The 15,935-nt window shown below is 46.4% G+C and overlaps 1 protein-coding gene across 1 annotated transcript in view; it reads left to right on the top strand.

Annotated features, from left to right (window-relative positions):
• The first annotated feature begins 372 nt into the window (after positions 1–372).
• LOC119394219 (uncharacterized) overlaps positions 373–15,935 on the top strand; it is a 273,711-nt gene continuing 258,148 nt past the window's right edge. Inside the window, exon 1 of the mRNA XM_049415712.1 lies at positions 373–383. The gene's annotated coding sequence lies outside the window, so the exon portion shown is untranslated. The remainder of the gene's footprint in view (positions 384–15,935) is intronic.

Below are 15,935 nucleotides of genomic sequence, written 5' to 3'. Positions count from 1 at the left end.
GGCGGCGGAAGAAGAGGGCTTGTACTTTGCGACGATGACGCAGTTCTTGCCTCGGGAACTGCGCCATTTAGTTTTCCGTGTCGGTTGCAGATGGACGTCGACGCATCGGGGAGAGCGAGCGACGACGAGGAGAAGAACGACGGTCAGAAGCTGGTCGAAGGCTTGGTCGTGGAAGGGGCAACTCGCGGTCTGAAGCGTAGGAGAACGTGTGGCTGTAATCAGGTGCGCGGGGGTCGTCACGTGAATGTAGTGGTCGGCGGCGGCACAGGCGTGCAACGTGCCCGGGTAGACCGCATGAAAAGCAGATTGGCCGATTGTCGGCTGTGCGCCAAGGATTGGCGACCCGATGGACCGGAGGTCGTGGCGGCATCGTGGCGTAAGCAGGAGTAGACAACGGAGGCGGCACGCGGAACGTCTGTGGTCGTGGTCGTGCTGCTGCTTCGGCGTACGTCAACGGTGCGGTGACTGGTGGCGGCAGCTCTGGTGGAAGAACCTCAGACACTTGGTCTTGTATGAGGCGTTGTAGTGCGGGATTGAGCGGCGTACTTCGCTTTGGGGATTAGTGAGAGCTGGCGAGCAACTTCCTCGCGCACAAAAGCTTGAATCTGCGAGAGAAGTACGGGATCTTGCGAGGGAGTTAAGCCGGACAACGATTCCTGATGTTGGACAGGGCGGCGGGTGACGAGGCGTTGCCGGCGGTGCTCGTCATAGCTTTGGCACAGCTCAATGACTTGGGCGACAGTACCCGGGCCCTTCGAAATCAGCATCTGGAATGCGTCCTCGTCGATGCCCTTCAAGATGTGCTTGATTCTGTCCGCCTCGGCCATGGTCGCATCGACGCGTTTGCACAGGTCGATGACGTCCTCAATATAGCTGGTAAAGGTCTCGCCAGGTTGTTGAGAGCGCGACTGCAGGCGCTGTTCCGCGCGAAGCTTGCGGACAGCAGGACGGCCGAAGACTTCGCTGAACTTAGCCTTGAACGCGGTCCAGGTGGGAACGTCGGATTGATGGTTCCGAAGCCACAAGTGAGCAATGCCGGCGAGGTAAATACCGACAGTGGCCAGTTTCATGGCGTCGTCCCATTTGTTGAGGACACTCACAAGTTCATAGGTAGACAGCCAGTCGTCGACGTCGTGGTCATCAGTGCCGCTGAATATTGGAGGGTCCCGCTGACGAACCGCGCCGGAGCATGCGGTGGCCTGCGGAGCAGGTAGCGGCGGGCTTGTGTGAGTTTCGGTGGTCATGGCGGCAGGTAGAGTCCGGTTGCGCAACTCCAGGATTGTCAGAAGACCTAGCAACCTCCACCAATTATAATAAAGAGCTGAGACACGGCGTGGACAAGAGAAACTGTAATATGACAGTGTAGAACCGTAAGCCTAGCCAGCGCAAACAGCAACAACGTTCAGCACGAGCCGCTCCTGTGTAGCGCTGACGATACGACTGTGTAGCTAGCTCTTCAGGGTGCACTTCTTCTTCATCACAATATATATATTGTTCTCCTATAAGTTCAATAGTTCTCGTTTTAACAGCCCTCTAATGTTAGGCCACGGTCTATCAATACGTTTCAACTGTTCATGAAACTCCAGTGTAACGTTATGGAAAAAGTTCATACAGCGCCTGCAGACGCCGCACCGCGGCGTTGCGTAGCTAGAATGCTCCCTATTAGCGTTCCAGATGCTAGTGACCACTAGTGACGCGGCGTGTTGCCCCGCGTTCTTGTATTTCTTTCACCGCAACCTGCCTCTGCGTCGATGATTTGGTAGTCTTCACGAGAACGTTCGGTATATTATCTTAAGAAGAGATATCTTAGTCAAAAGGATATGAAGCGAGCGTAAAGCATTTTCGCCTTACGTGCTTATGCTAAGTCTCGCCCATATCATACTTAAATGTAGTGACAAAACCACTGATCTAACCAGAACCTTCACGCAGTCTTTTCACTACAACATATATTTGCAGTTCTTGTTGCGTTTGGCTCTATAGACAGGTACAATCGCTTGAATGTTGATACAAAACATTTTTCTAAACACATTATTTGGGACATCTTCACGCTCTCACTACATCGCAATGTAAATCGTGAACTCTTTCTATGGCACTAGCACTTCATGACATTAAGTTCCTTGCGGAGCACCCCAGATTCACCACAGCCGGTATGGTTGTTCACAAATCCTAAAAAAAACATGGTTTATCCCTCTGTCAAAGGAATAGGTATAAGACAAAAGTGAAACCTGTCTTTACAAAAGCAGTCCAATGTTCATTGTAAAATGATAAATGAGAGCTTGCACAATGTCTGATGGTGTTTGGCGGCTATAGCACCGATTGATGTGGACGCACCTGCGTTGATTCCGGTGGCACATCTACATTCCGCCGACTGACGTCTATCATCACGATTCATGATTAAACCTTTGTGGCAGCTCAAGTAGTTAACATAAACTCGGACACAGCGTATGGTGATTCCCGCGCAAGGCAAGACTCACTCAAACACAGCGCCTCTGTTTCGGTCTCTCTTGTCCCCTTGATTTTGCGCTTTCTTTATATTGCAGAGAATTACCAACGCGCCTAAGCTTCCACACTACTGCCATAGCAGCGATGTTCAACACTTGCTGTGTGCAAGGCTGCCGCTCGGGATATAAGGGCGTCGACGTATTGGTCTTGTGTTACCAGCCGAAGCCGAACTACGCGACATGTGGAAGAGAGCCAACCTGCGACAAGATACTACCGAGACCTCGTTTGAATCGTATGGATATTTTACGTGTCAAAACCATGACATGAGTATGACGCACGCCGTAATGGGGGACGGCGGCTTAATTTTGACCGCCTGGGCTTTTTTTAACGTGCACCTAAATCTAAATCCCCGGCTGTTCTTTGAATTTCGCCGCCATCGAAGTGCGGCAGCGGGGGCCGGGAATCGAACCCACGCCCTCCTTTGAATTTATTTATTACAATATCCACAGCGCATTTCGGCATTATAGGCATTATAGTGGGGGGAGTACAATACAAACACAGCCAACCAAAAGCAGGTAATTGAACAAATGTGCTGTGGCAAGTAGCCAAATGGACAAAAAAAAGCAAAACAGCAAAACATTTTTAGTATACGAAAAATACACAAGCAAAAACCCCTCAGGGGATCACGATGACTATTGACAATACCAGTTCTGAAGAGAGGAAGCAAATGCTTCAGGGGAGATAACAGTGGCAATGTCATATGCTTCAGGGGAGATAACAGTGGCAATGTCATGAGGCAGTTTGTTCCACTCGCGAATTGTTCTGTGAAAAAACGCGACCCTGAAATAGTTCGTCCTACATCTTACCTCCTTTATCTTGTTGGCATGATCAAGACGGGGTGAGACGTAATCAGGATTGTGCAAGTAAAAATCCCGGTTTATACCAGTGTTGTTATGGAATATACTGTGAAAAATGTTTAACCTTAAGTATTGCCTGCTCTGCTGCAGTGACTCCCATCCAAGGCTTTCCTTTGCACTGGTCACGCTAAAGTGGCGGGTATAATTGGCATGAACAAATCTCACAGATAAATTTTGAATTCTTCCCATCCTTTGAATGTCCACCTGCTGCCAAGGGTCCCAAACGCAACAAGCGTATTCAAGTATTGGTCTAACATTGGCTTTATACAAGAGCTCTTTTGCGGCAATAGGCAAATTTCTTGCATTTCTTCTGAGAAAACCTAGAACACTTTAAGCCTTGCACGTGAGATACTCGATATGATGACGCCAGAATAATTCTGCAGTAAAATAAACTCCGAGATACTTATGGTCGAGCACTTTTGCCAGTTTTTCTGCATTAATAGTGTAACCAAAATCATTACAGCATTTTTTTCTAGTGAAGCACATGTAAACAAATTTTTTTTCACGTTTATGTCCATGCGCCACGTATTACACCAGGTGCTAATCAAATCCAAATCGTTCTGTAGCGCAGTGCGATCATCTACAGTATGAATATCTCTGTATTATACGCAGTCATCTGCGAACATTCGTAGACTGGAGGAAATACCACAACAGATGTCATTCATGCAGATAAGAAAAAGAAACGGCCCCAGCACTGACCCTTGCAGCACACCTGAAGTAACATCCTCTTGATCGGACTGCATTCCATTTAAGATTACCATCTGCCGTCTGAAGTTCAAATATGCTTTGATCCATTCGATAACAGAAGAGTTTATGTTGTACCAGTTCAGCTTCTGAATGAGTAATGAATGAGATACTAAATCAAACGGTTTACGGAAATCCAAGTACAAACACTCAACAGTACACCCGTTATCCAGTGCACTAGCCAAATCATGTGTGAATTCTGTCAACTGTGTAACACAAGAAAACCCAGGTCGAAATCTATGTTGCTGAGGCGATAATAAGGATTAATTTTTCAGGTGATTCATAATGTTTGTAAAGAGTATGTGTTCTAGAATTTTACAGCTGATGCGAGCGAGTGAGATCGGCCGGTAGTTTGACGCAATGCTGCGCGGGCCAGACTTGTGCACTGGCACAACGTAACCAAGTTTCCAATCATCCGGCAAGACACTTTCACTCAGTGACTTTGAGAAGATAACAAACAAGTATTTTGATACAGAACGTACGCACATAGAAAGTAAAGCAGATTGTAGGCCGTCCAGACCAGCGGCCTTTGAGGCACATAAATTCTCTAACAATTTCTGGATGCCCCGCTGATCAAAAACAATATCTTCCATTTGCTCTCCACTCACACAGGTCTGTGATGAAATGGCATCGCCGCTTGAGCGGCCAGCAAACACAGAGTTAAAATATTGGTGACGTATGAATTTAAGTACGTTCGAGCGTTCGAGACAGATCTTGATGCCGGAAATATTATTCGAGCGCCGACCTTTGACTGATGGCCACTCCGATACTAAATATGAATGAACGAAGGAAAAATTCTCGTAGCTCGGATTCCTCTGTTTGAAAACTGTATGCGTAAATGCAGGAACTTTCATTCGGAAGTCGTAAATACTGCCTAGATCTAGCACGCGCAGTTAACTGCTGCTTCTGCATATATAAAGATGGCTTTACGTTCACACCTGTTTGTTTTGCACAGGAAATTTTTCCGGGGCAGCTACAGAATAAATGGTCAATTAGCAGGTGGACGAGCGTCGCAGACTTCCAGCGAGCGATAGGTTTCACTATAAGTTCCTGCGCGAGCGACGCTAAATTGTGGGTCAACTAGGCTAATTCATGGCGCAATACACAACTTAAGCTAGACCTTTAAAAAATTTGGCAGATCCCACTTAGCGTGGGAATCGATATTATGCGAAGCATGCGCGGGATGGTGACTGTGGCGTAATTTTTCACATTGAACGAAACGTTACGGAATGACGCTAGAGAAATGTGAAAGTGGTATACGCACACTCATATGTTGAAAAGTCGCATATGTATTATATAACCATTTGTTTACAGATGCGTAACGATGCCAACAGCAACACGGGTGTTACCAACACCAGACGCAGACGTGGTAAGCTGATATGTAGTGCTAATATTCTTCAATATTAGATAGCGCGAATCCGAACTGTAGAAAGAAGGGACACGTGTTGCAGATGCCCAGGACAGGTGTTACTGGCAACTAAGATTCATTTAGGAAAGTTTCCCTAGATATATGGTGTGCAGCCGAATGGCACGCGCAGGCGCAACAGTTGCAGTTGATACAATTGCGTTACAGTTGTTATGCTTATACTTGTCCGTATGACGGAGAACGCACTCACGTTTCACGAATCTGTGTGTATGTGTATGAGGGGTTCTTGACAGCTCTTGAACAAGGTCACGATCACAGTGATCAGTGAGCACCAGCGGCTGGACCGGACTTGTTGTCGGATCCGTTGGTGATCGCGGCTACGAGGGGTCTAATTGTAGTGAAGTGCGAGGTATAGTGCAGCTGGCGGAAATCTTGGATTCCTCTTACGATGAAATGATCTATGATGCCTCCTGTCCTGGACGTGGCAGCGAGGTCTTTTGATGCCCTGTCTACATCCAAGCCGTCTTTCACGCAGTATAAGGACCAGGCGTTGTTGGGTCTTGATAAGTCAATGTTGAAGTCACCGGTAATGATGAGAGGCCTGGTTCTCCCGGCATATTTATTGTACGGAAGCATTCACCCCGGTTTTTTGTTGTAATCCACGTAGTCCATCTTGCTGACCACGCGGACGAGTGGATGGTACTTGAGCGTCATCTAAGGGTGTTCTGTCTTCAGCTCCCTCCCTTCCCTTGCGTCGGCCGCGGTGGTGTAGCGGTTACGGTTCTCTGCTGCTGACCCGAAGGTCCCGGGTTCAATCCCGGCCGCGGCGGTCGCATTTCGATTGAGGCAAAATGCTAGATGCCCGTGTACTGTGCGATCTCGGTGCCCGTTAAAGAAGACCAGATGGTCAAAATTTGCGGAGCTGTTCACTATGGCGTCTCTCATAATCATATCGTCGTTTTGGGACATAAAACCCCAACAATTATTATTATTATCACTCTCCTTGCGTGTCAATGAGTGTGTTCACCGTTACTGTGTTGGTTGAGACTCTGCATCACCTGTGGCACATACCCGCATAACACGGACTCTGATAGCACACAGAGACAATCTCTTTGCCATGCTTTCAACAAGTTGGACGACCAGTCCCTATCAGAAGAAAGACTACTACGCCATCGTCCGGACATAACGTCGCGGAAGAAGGCTTTACAAGCACTACTAGCCTTCCTGCGATCCACTGGCCTGTCAGAGCGCCTCTAAGCGGAACGCTCTCGTGTGTGTGTGGTTGTGATTGTTTTTTTATATTGCGATAGCAATTATAGGAACACTCTTGGCGGATTTTTGCCGTCGCCGTCATGCCCCGGATATGTATATGTACGTCTATATAAATAAAAGCAAGAAATAAAAATTATTCAGAAGAAAATAAAATTGGCCGCGTATCTGCGTGCTTCGCTGCAAATGTCGTGTAAAGACGATAGAAGAGGCGCTGTGTGAGATATGGACGCCATCTGGCAATACGTCGGGAAACATGAGTGCTGTGTTGCGTGCTGGTAGTCCCGGCGCAGCAGCAGGCGAAGACCGGCGGTGACCAACGCGACCGGCGGGGACGCCAGCCAGCCCGAAAACGCGGTTTGGCGCGAAGCGCTGAAGCAGGGAAACGTCCGCACTCAACGAGTACTCTCCACACACTCTTTTATTTACACGTCGCCTGGGTAAAACAGGAACGCCAGAGCGGCGCCCACAACCGGCAGCCTGAAGGCCGCCCACAACGCTGCTTTTTCATTTTTTAAATATTTTTTTTCACCTTCTTGGCCTTCTCAAAACTAAAGTTTTTCAACACCAACCCATGGCATTCGTACAGTGCAACAGAACCGAAACCGAAACACAACAATGAGCTCGTGCGAAGGGCACGGAGGAAGGCAAATTTCAGCGCAGTCGCATTTTCAGCTTTGTTGAAACAGCGCTCACTAGACGACGACGAAGTAAAAGAAGGCACAGGACAGGCGCTACCTGTCCTGTGCCTTCTTTTACTTCGTCGTCGTCTAGTGAGCGCTGTTTCAACAAAGATGAACGCATACCAACTCGCTCAAGCTTCCATTCTTATGCATTTTCAGCGCAGCTTAAGAAACTAGGGTCCTTAAAATTACGTATGTATGCATTTTCTATTAAAGGAACACGCCACCTAATACTTACCTAGTGATGTTGCACCTCAGATATGCATGATATTTACTTTTTGATCGACAACCTTCACAAGTATGAACAGCCGTACCAGTTCAAGACGGCTGGCCCTTGGGCAAGTGGTTCAACTTTGGCCGAGTGGCTGAATCGAGGGACGTGCCGACAAACAGAAAGACAGACAGAAAGACAGACAGACCAAGATTTTTGCGTTTAAGTTCCCCAAGAAAGACTATCGTCTTTAAAATCCAGATGCGCTCGACCGCGGTTTCAAACCTGCGAACCCTCGCTACGCAGCTTGCTGCTTTAGACAATTACGCCATGCCTCATTCGGTCTCCTGGATACTAACGGTAGAATACATACGCACGTTACGCAGGTAAAGTATAACAATCTCAGCGCACGCTCGCGATGGAGAAGTCTTCTTCCTCTTGGTCTTCGAGCGCCTTGATGATGACACTAACGCCGGCAAAACCACATATAGCATAGCCAATTGTAGCATGCGGCGCTCGCTCCACTCCGGCACGTGCTCTAGTTTGATAGAAATAAAGAAGAAGTAAGAAGGACAAAGAAGTGCGTTTGCGCTGTAATTTTAGCCTCAGGAACAGGCCCGTAGCCAGGAATTTTTTTCGGGGGGGGGGGGGGGGGGCACTTGCTGAAAGCCTTGACTCTGAGAAAAACGCCTATTTTGAACATTTATTTTCGGTAAAACACCATGTATCATAAAAATTTCGGGGGGGGGGGTACCCTCCCCCCCCCTTCCCACTGGCTACGGGCCTGCTCAGGAATATGTACTACCAACCCAACTAGAACCAAATGACGTTGTATCTTAGTGACTACAATCGACACTCGTAGAGAACGCGAGCCGCGGCTTCACGTGCCACTGCCAAGCGCTGCCTTTATTTCTTTTCTTGAGGTCGCGCGCTCTGCGGTTTTGTTTGTCGCCCAAATGAAGGCGCTGCAGGGTTTTGGGACAACATGAGCGCAAGAGTCCAAGAGTGGCTTGCGTTCTGCGCATGCTTCCTGGCCGCTCGCAAACTTCTTGGGTCCCCAGTTCTAAAACTTTCTAACGTTTCGCCAGCGTTGGGATGTGCGCCATCAACTTGTAGTTTTACATACAGGGTGTGGTCGACCGTGCTCGCGCGATTATCTCTTGAGGGGGAGTTTTGTACGTCTTGTTCTTTCAGCAAAGTTTGCGTTGAAGCTATAAACCACACGAATGGCACATTGCTCGCTGCAGCGGCTGCGTTTGCGAAAGGAGTTATCTGCTAGCTTGAAGAGCCAAAGAAGGGGTTAGTTGAAAAGACAACCGTGACAGGTCGCGCTCGTCCTATGTATACCTGCGTGTTATTTTCATGAGTTCTTCTATGTGCCTCAGCAGCGCTGCAAGTGTTGAGCTGTGACAGTTGTTAGTTCGCACTCGTCTTGTGTGTTTTATTTTCCTGCGTCCTTTGTGTTTGAGCAGTGCGCAGCAAAGTTCCAGCTGCTTGCCGTTCTTCCTGTGGCATTCCAATTTCTTGCTATCGCATTCATTGCTTCGCCTTTTAGGCGAAACTGTGACTTTTTTTCCCTTATTATTTATTTTCTCTCTCTCGCTTTCAACCCCCTGTTCTCCAACCCCAGTGCAGGGTAGCATACCGGATACAAACTTCTGGTTAACCTCCCTGCCTTCCTCTACTCTTTCTCTCTCTCTGATATGCGGATATGTGCCACACGTGACTGAGAGAAAGAGTTTCATGACGTATGCGACAGGTATTTTGCGTTATTCATGTCATGACCAGTGAATCGTGTTCGTCATACACTGATCCCCTGTTGTGCCAGTTTTGGTATACTATAAGTTATGGAGACGACCAGGAGAGCGCCAAGACGTAGGCGGCTGGACAGACAGACAGACAGACAGACAGACAGACAGACAGACAGACAGACAGACAGACAGACAGACAGACAGACAGACAGACAGACAGACAGACAGACAGACAGACAGACAGACAGACAGACAGACGGATAGATAGATAGATAGATAGATAGATAGATAGATAGATAGATAGATAGATAGATAGATAGATAGATATGTAGATAGATAGATAGGATAGATAGATAGATAGATAGATAGATAGATAGATAGATAGATAGAATAGATAGATAGATAGATAGATAGATAGATAGATAGATAGATAGATAGATAGATAGATAGATAGATAGATAGATAGATAGATAGATAGATAGATAGATAGATAGATAGATAGATAGATAGATAGATAGATAGATAGATAGATAGATAGATAGATAGATAGATAGATAGATAGATAGATAGATAGATAGATAGATAGATAGATAGATAGATAGATAGATAGATAGATAGATAGAAACGCCCAAAGTGCCTGAGGTTCGCTAAGAAATGCTTCGCATTTAAAACACATCGGGTTCAAGAAACGTAGGTGTAGGTATGAGCATAAGCGAAACTGCATCTCTTGATGGGCAGCCTTGGACGCACCATTGCTAAAGTGACTTCAGCGAGTAAACAACTCGCTTGCTATATTATTTGTTTGACACTCACCACTGCTACCATATGTTTGCGGACACAACGAAAAAAAATTCGGCAGATCCCACGTACCGTGGGAATCAATGTTATGCGAAGCATGCGCGGTATTCTGATTCTGCCATAATTTTTTATGTTGAGCGAAACGTTACGGAATGACGCTAGAGAAAGGGGGAAGTGGTATAAAGACACTCATATGCAAAAGAGTCGCATATGTTTTATATAACTAGTTGTTTACAGTTGCGTAACGATGCCAACAGCAACACGGGTGTTACCATCACCAGACGCGGTAAGCTGATATGTAGTGCTTATATTCTTCAATACTGAATAGCGCGAATCCGAACAGCACAAAGAAGAAACACGAATGCACAGGACAGGCGTTACTCGCAACTAAGCTTCATTCAGCAAAGTTCCCCTTGAAATACACACAGCCAAGTGGCACATGCAGGCGCACTGCACGTACGGTACAGTCCCAGTTGCAGTCGTTACAGTTGCGTTATAGTTGTTATGCTTATACTTATTTGTTATGATGGGAACGCACGCACGTTTCACGAACCCGTGTGTATGTGTAAAAGGGGTTCTTGACAGTTCTTAAACAAGGTCATTATCACCGTGATCAGTGAGCACCAGCAGGTGGACCGGACTTGTTAGTCGGATCCGTTCGTGATCGCGGCTACGAGGGGTCTAAGTGTAGTGAAGTCTGAGGTATAGCACAGCTGGTGGAAATCCTGGATGCCCCTTACGATGAAATGATCTATGACGCCTCCTGTCCTGAACGTGGCAGCGAGGTCTTTTGCTGCCCTGTCCACATCCAAGCCGTCTTTCACGCAGTATAAAGACCAGGCCTTGTTGGGTCTTGATAAGTCAATGTTGAAGCCACCTGTAATATGAGAGGCCTGGTTCTCTCGGCAGATTTATTGTAGGAAGCATTGACCCCGGCTCTTCGGTAATCGACGTGGTCCACGTTGCGGACCTCGTGAACGAGTGCATGGTAGTTGAGCGTCTTCAAGGGTTGTCTGTCTTCAGCTTCATCACTTTCCTTGTGTCCGCCACGGTGGTGTAGCGGTTACGGTGTTCGGCTGCTGACACGAAGGTCACGGGTTCGATCCCGGCCGCGGCGGTCGCATTGTGATGAATGCAAAACGCTAGATGCCCGTGTACTGTGCGATCTCGGTGCACGCTAAAGAATACCAGATGGTCAAAATTAAAGTCACAAGAATGATTAGTATTATCACTTTCCTTGCGTGTCAATATGCGTGTTTGCGTTTATTGTGTTGGTTGAGACTTTGTATCACCTGTGGCACATACCCGCATAACTTAAACTCTGGTATGCGGGTATGTGCCACGCGTGACTGAGAGAAAGGGTTTCGTGACGTACGCGACAGGTATTTTGCGTTATTCATGCCACGACCAGTGAATCGCATTCACCATACACTGATCCCCTGCTATGCGAATTTTGGTATATTAGAAGTTACGGAGACGACCAGGAGACCGCCCAGACGTAAGCGGCTAGATAGATAGATAGATAGATACGTAGATAGAAACGCCCAAAGTGCCTGAGGTTCGCTAAGAAATGCTTCGCATTTAAAAGTGTCTGCGGTTTTTTTTTTCTTAGGGAACAGCCATGCAAACTCGCGAGTGCATTTCTAAACGCGGCAGCTGGGCCGCCTTTTACTCACGGCAGCGCCTCTGGCTTCCACTTTTGTCCCTGTATGAAACATCAGCGGGAGTTTCCTGATCAGATGAAAAGTATTGAACGACTCTGCTTAGGGACACACAAGCCCAATGCACACACGCGATTTAGTTAAGCCGGTACTCATCACAAATAACAGTGTCTTCAAAGAAGCGTTGAAGGACTTTCATCATTTTGTAGTGGACCTGTCGTGGCCATGGGCCTAATATTTTGGCCAGTGAAAAAGCTTTTCTTTTAATTCTTTCTTCTATGGCAACACTCCGTATAGGCCATGGTTTTAACAGCTAAGCTGTTTAAGCTGGGACAAGCCCCGTTAGCCGCGAAAAAAAAATTATCATCATCATCAAACGGCACGATCTTCCTTCGTCCTCTTCTTCGTCTTACGCTTCGCTCCCAGAACACGTGCGCCGATATGTCCGGCGTGGGATGCAATAACTCTGATGGTTGAGAGAACTATCTCAGATGATGATGATGAAATGAACTTTATTTTGTCCTGGAGAACCCCGATGAGACAACCCCCGAAGGGGGGTCAGAGGGAGAACGAAAGGGAGAAAAAGAGAGAGAAGGAAATAGAAAGAAAGAAAGAAAGAAACAAAGAAAGAAAGAAAGAAAGAAAGAAAGAAAGACCAAACAACATAGAAATACAGAGAAAGAAAGAGACAAAAAATAGGTAGAAAGAACAAAGAGCGATGCAGAAAAAGAAAGAAAGAGAGAGACAGACGGAATAAAAGAACGACAGAGAAAGAGATAAAAATAAAGAGGAAGCTAGAAATAGAGAGAGAGAGAGAAAGGGAAGAAAGAGAAAGATAGATAGAAAGCGCCAGAAAGAGAAAGCAATATACGGAGAGAGAAAGAAAGAAGCAGAAATAAACAGAGACAAGAAAGACGTAAAGAGAAAGAAAGAGATAGAAAGAAAGAGAGAGAAAAATGGAGAGCAGGAAGGCAGCGCAGCTCCGCACTTCATTACCACACTAGTGCGAGCTGCCTTAATGTTTTTTTCTTTAGCTTTGCTTTTTGTCAGCGCCGAACAGACGCGACACCTTGTGCGCGAAACGAGAACGGAGATTAAGAAATGGTACATAAAAAAGGAGCAAGGCGCATCCGAAACTGCCGCAGTAGACGAAAGAGGCTGAATTCCTCTGGTCCACTGTCCTGTTGCGGCCTGGGGGAAATTGAGTTAACGCGGACGGTGCGGCCGAGCCGTCCTATATACCTGGCACTGAATAGCTTAAGCACGAGCCCCATCACGACATTCCTGTGCTGTACCGCCGTGCCTGCACACGACGAAGCGGCATTATACCTGTAGCCATGCACAAGCTCGAGCGCGTGGTTTCGTAAGCTCTTGTGTCCCCGAACAATCCTGGCTACAAAATACGACACGCCGGTTTCTTTTCCTTTCTTTTTTTTTCGCACCTGTCCATCCTTTTATCTAACGTGTTTTTTGGGTCACACAGACGCGTCTGTTGTCCGCAGGAGGGTCGAATCTTTTATAATCCCGCGCGTAGGCAGAACAGGCGGGGCCAGGCCATCTCCTGGCTCGTCCGCAGGTATTCTCAGCGACGCATGGCGCGGCAACATTTTTACATGGCTCTACGCATTCTGGCGTTGCTACGCGCGCCATTAATTCTCATTCGTTCGTTTTTAAATGACAATATTTTCACGAGTAATGTTAGACGAGCCTTATGAATTGAAAAGCTGCGAGGCCTGCAATTAAACCTAGAGAGAAAGTACACACCCTATTAAAAAAAAAAATCTTTTTTTTTTTGGACGCCCTACATGAAAGGAAAATTGATGGAAGATGTACTCGGGCGAACAATGTAGCGATGAAGAAAGATACGGTATATTTAATTATATTATCAATTTGTAGGTGACATTCTCGATACTCAAGGATGACATTTAGATCAAAGGAGTGCAGCTTCCAATCTTAGAATACAGATTGAGTTTGGTAATAAACAGCGTCGCCTCCTATAAGATTCAGCTTCGTGCCCGTCGTCCCAGTTCACGTCCTTAGTCGATGCTAATAATAATAATAATAATAATAATAATAATAATAATTATTATTATTATTATTATTATTATTATTATTATTATTATTATTATTATTATTATTATTATTATTATTATTATTATTATTATTATTATTAGTCACATTGTTGTGGGGGCCTCGGCATTGCTTTTTGGCCACCTAGCGTTCTCTACGCCCATCGAAATCCAAGTACGCGGGGTTTTATGTATGTCGCCCCCATCAAATTGCAGCCGCCGAGGCCTGGATTCGAGCCCGCGACCTCGAGCGCCTTAGTCGACGCTGTAGGTATAGCCGTAACATGTGCAATAATGCCCTCTCATTTCGGTTCAGACAACGTTTGGCAATTTTTAAACCGTTCCCGGAAAGGACTGTCACGCCTCGGGTGCGGGACATCGTGAAGTTTCCAGAAAAAGAAAAAAAAAAGCTTATTTTGTTACACAACTGACTGCGCACTAAAGTCCATATGAAGACTATACACACAAGTGAAAATAAAAGAGGCCCAAGCAAGGGCTGCACGTCTACGTAAATAAAGCGCTAAAGGTAATTAACAGCACTCAGCTGTCGCCTGTTGCGATTCGTATACCGAGCGCTCGCAACCTAGCGGCAGTGCCTGGAAGCAGCAGCTCCAGGGTCAACCATGAAGTAAGTATTGTAAGTTAATCTTTCTAATCGATTAACCATTCATCGTTCACCGCCTTGAACATTAATGGATGAATCCGTAACGGGGAGTCTTTTTTTTTTTTTTTCTCGATGAATCGATTAATCGACATTTTTGGTGGGCGCATTCATAGAAGCTGAACCAGTTTATACTCATACACTTTATACAGTTCCACCTTCAAAAGAAATAAATAGAGCCCTGGCTCTATTTCTTTTTTCACTTATTCTTTTTATGAAACTTGGAAAAAAAAATTTAAAAAACACGACTGTGGTTGATGAATCAGTTTGATGAATCATATCAGCCGCAACTACATTATGGTTCCGGACATTCAAAACTGATCGAAAATGGGACGGCCTTCGCTTGTTTGCGCGCTGCACAACCCGCTCTTGTCATGACACAGTAGAAAGCTTTTTAAATCAGGTCAACCGATTGAAAGCGGCAGATTATTCTGATTCTGTCCTGAGAATGACTGCGATAAAACTAATGAAATGGGTCAAGTCTCAAAAGAAAAAAAGATCGTGTAGACAGAGGAGACAGAACAAGAAGCACTTTGCACTTATTCCGTATGTGCACAAAATGCCGCACGGTCTTAAGAATGTGGCAACGCGATTTGAGGTTAAGGTGGTATTCTCTGCGCCTCTTAAGGCCAGTAGCGCTGTTGTGCAATGAAGGTCTATTCGCCCCGAGATCGAGCGGAGTCGCCGCCTGGCGGCTAGTGGCTGAAGCGCGCCTTGTGTGGATAGCTCCCTGCGTCATCTGCTAGCCGCGGCGTGTTTGCATAGGCACGCACGTCATGCATGTCTTCAAAGGACAGTTTCTCTGTTGTGTTAGCGCAGTCTTCAATGCTTGTATGTGTACCTACCACGATGTACACAAGCATTTGGCCTTTCTAGGCTGTATATGCATTGTAAAAAGATCGGTGAGTGCAGTTGTCGAGAGTGCTCTGTGTGGTCTTCGTACCCTGCCTTCGCCAGGATCATTTCAGTGTGGGTGCCGCTTTGTGGTTCAAGCACATCGTAAAATGTAGTTGGCGTCGTCCTAAACATGAGGAGCATTGGCTATCGTGTGAACGCAGCGCTTTAGCGACTCAGTGGTAAACAAAAACAAGGCTCTAAGCCATGCACTTGCGTGTCACACTTGTTGCTTGATGTATAATTGTGTGACCATCTTTTATCAGTTACGTGACAAGCTTTAGTTCCGCTTGAGTTGTGCTTTTATTGTACGGTCTTGGTCCCACTACAGAGTGAGACTATTCGGTACTTAAATAATCCCCTAAAAAAACAAAAAATGGAATGACACCGAAGTGAAAAAACTGAGTTGCCGGGCGCTGTTTTCGCTAAAACACTGGTGTACTTTGATTTAGGTTCGCGTTACAGAACC

The sequence above is a fragment of the Rhipicephalus sanguineus genome, chromosome 5, assembly GCF_013339695.2.
Source record: "Rhipicephalus sanguineus isolate Rsan-2018 chromosome 5, BIME_Rsan_1.4, whole genome shotgun sequence".
Lineage (NCBI taxonomy): Eukaryota > Metazoa > Arthropoda > Arachnida > Ixodida > Ixodidae > Rhipicephalus > Rhipicephalus sanguineus.
Note: the sequence above shows the minus strand (reverse complement) of the source record. Positions and strands in the feature narration are given on the sequence as shown.